This window comes from Strongylocentrotus purpuratus, unplaced genomic scaffold (genome assembly GCF_000002235.5).
Source record: "Strongylocentrotus purpuratus isolate Spur 01 unplaced genomic scaffold, Spur_5.0 spur5_scaffold_13, whole genome shotgun sequence".
NCBI lineage: Eukaryota > Metazoa > Echinodermata > Echinoidea > Camarodonta > Strongylocentrotidae > Strongylocentrotus > Strongylocentrotus purpuratus.
In genome coordinates, this window is record NW_022145598.1 from 18057999 (window position 1) to 18061322 (window position 3324).

The window sequence follows — 3324 nt, forward strand, 5'->3', positions numbered from 1 at the left end:
TAGCTAGTAGTGCGAGCGCGGACGCGGTGCTGCTGGTGCGATCGCAAGATCCCCAGGCCAGCCGCACGGTTGTGGCCAATATCGTACGATAGCGTGGAGCTAGCTGTGTACGTGCGTACAGCGTCAGTGTACTGGCACCCTTGATTAAAAAGGTAACAAGATGGGCGTGGTCGCTCTTCAAAAGTTTATTAACGCCGAGAAATTGAGGGGAGTCTAATAAAGGAGTCCCAAACAGGCGCGGATCCAGGATTTCTTAGGGAGGGGGCCCACCTTTTTTTTTTTTTTGCTCTCGAAAATTTGAAAATCGCGCCGGCCGAAAAGTCGCTCAGGGGGGGGGGGGGGGGGGTAGTGAGCACTTTTTTTTTTTTTGATCCTCAAAAAAAATTCAATTTGCACCCCCCCCCCCCCTTGAGCGCCAGGGGGGGGGGGGGGGGTGCAAATTGAAATTTTTTTGAGGATCAAAAAAAAAAAAAGTAAAAATCACGTGATTTTACATGATTTTTTTTTTCAAGGGGAGGGGGGCCCGGGGCCCCCGGCCCCCCCCCCTGGATCCACCACTGTTCCAGATGAGGAAATTAAGAAGATTAAAAATATTCAATTTTTGGCAAAAATAATGAGCTAACACTTGCCATTTTTGTCAAAAAGTGACGATTTTCGAATTTCCCCCAAATTTGCCTTAACGCCATTTTTTGGATCAAACGGGGTTCCATACGATTCTGAGACACTTTGGGACATTCCAGATGAGGAAATAAAGAAGATTGAAAATATTCATTTTTTGGCAAAAATGATGAGCTAAGCCCTTGCCATTTTTGTCAAAAAGTGACGATTTTCGAATTTACCCCAAATTGCCTGTACACCCTTTTTGGGATCAAACGTGGTTCCATACGATTCTGAGACACTTTGGGACATACACGATGAGAAAATAAAGAAGATTGAAAATATTCATTTTTTGGCAAAAACGATGAGCTAACCCCGAGCCATTTTTGTCAAAAAGTGACGATTTTCGAATTTCCCCCAAATTTGCCTGAACACCCTTTTTGGGATCAAACGGGGTTCCATACGATTCTGAGACACTTTGGGACATTCACGATGAGGAAACAAAGAAGATTGAAAATATTCATTTTTTGGCAAAAATGATGAGCTAACTAACCTCTTGCCATTTTTCTCAAAAAGTGACGATTTTCGAATTTCCCCCAAATTTGCCTTAACAACCTTTTAGGGATCAAACGGGGATCCATACAATTCTGAGACACTTTGGGACATTCCAGATGAGGAAACAAAGAAGATGGAAAATATTCATTTTTTGGCAAAAATGATGAGCTAACCCCTTGCCATTTTTGTCAAAAAGTGACGATTTTTCGAATTTACCCCAAATTTGCCTTTACACCCTTTTTGGGATCAAACGGGGTTGCATACGATTCTGAGACACTTTGGGACATTCACGATGAGGAAATAAAGAAGATTGAAAATATTCATTTTTTGGCAAAAATGATGCCATTTTTCTCAAAAAGTGACGATTTTCGAATTTCCCCCAAATTTGCCTTAACAACATTTTTGGGATCAAACGGGGATCCATACAATTCTGAGACACTTTGGGACATTCCAGATGAGGAAATAAAGAAGATTGAAAATATTCATTTTTTGGCAAAAATGATGCCATTTTTTTCAAAAAGTGACGATTTTTGAATTTCCCCCATATTTGCCTTAACACCCTTTTTGGGATCAAACGGGGTTCCATACGATTCTGAGACACTTTGGGACATTCACGATGAGGAAACAAAGAAGATTGAAAATATTCATTTTTTGGCAAAAATGATGAGCTATCCTCTTGCCATTTTTCTCAAAAAGTGACGATTTTCGAATTTCCCCCATATTTGCCTTAACATCCCTTTTGGGATCAAATGGAGATCCATACAATTCTGAGACACTTTGGGACATTCCAGATGAGGAAACAAAGAAGATTGAAAATATTTATTTTTTTGCAAAAATTATGAGCTAAGCCCTTGCCATTTTTGTCAAAAAGTGACGATTTTTCGAATTTATCCAAAATTTGCCTTTACACCCTTTCTGGGATCAAACGGGGTTGCATACGATTCTGAGACACTTTGGGACATTCACGATGAGGAAATAAAGAAGATTGAAAATATTCATTTTTTGGCAAAAATGATGCCATTTTTGTCAAAAAGTGACGATTTTTGAATTTCCCCCATATTTGCCTTAACATCCCTTTTGGGATCAAACGGGGATCCATACAATTCTGAGACACTTTGGGACATTCCAGATGAGGAAATAAAGAAGATTGAAATTATTCGTTTTTTGGCAAAAATGATGATTCATTTTTTGGCAAAAATGATGAGCTAACGTACCCCTTGCCATTTTTCTCAAAAAGTGACGATTTTCGAATTTCCCCCAAATTTGCCTTAACAACCTTTTTGGGATCAAACGGGGATCCATACAATTCTGAGACACTTTGGGACATTCCAGATGAGGAAACAAAGAAGATGGAAAATATTCATTTTTTGGCAAAAATGATGAGCTAACCCCTTGCCATTTTTGTCAAAAAGTGACGATTTTTCGAATTTACCCCAAATTTGCCTTTACACCCTTTTTGGGATCAAACGGGGTTGCATACGATTCTGAGACACTTTGGGACATTCACGATGAGGAAATAAAGAAGATTGAAAATATTCATTTTTTGGCAAAAATGATGCCATTTTTGTCAAAAAGTGACGATTTTCGAATTTCCCCCAAATTTGCCTTAACAACATTTTTGGGATCAAACGGGGATCCATACAATTCTGAGACACTTTGGGACATTCCAGATGAGGAAATAAAGAAGATTGAAAATATTCATTTTTTGGCAAAAATGATGCCATTTTTTTCAAAAAGTGACGATTTTTGAATTTCCCCCATATTTGCCTTAACACCCTTTTTGGGATCAAACGGGGTTCCATACGATTCTGAGACACTTTGGGACATTCACGATGAGGAAACAAAGAAGATTGAAAATATTCATTTTTTGGCAAAAATGATGAGCTATCCTCTTGCCATTTTTCTCAAAAAGTGACGATTTTCGAATTTCCCCCATATTTGCCTTAACATCCCTTTTGGGATCAAATGGAGATCCATACAATTCTGAGACACTTTGGGACATTCCAGATGAGGAAACAAAGAAGATTGAAAATATTTATTTTTTTGCAAAAATTATGAGCTAAGCCCTTGCCATTTTTGTCAAAAAGTGACGATTTTTCGAATTTATCCAAAATTTGCCTTTACACCCTTTTTGGGATCAAACGGGGTTGCATACGATTCTGAGACACTTTG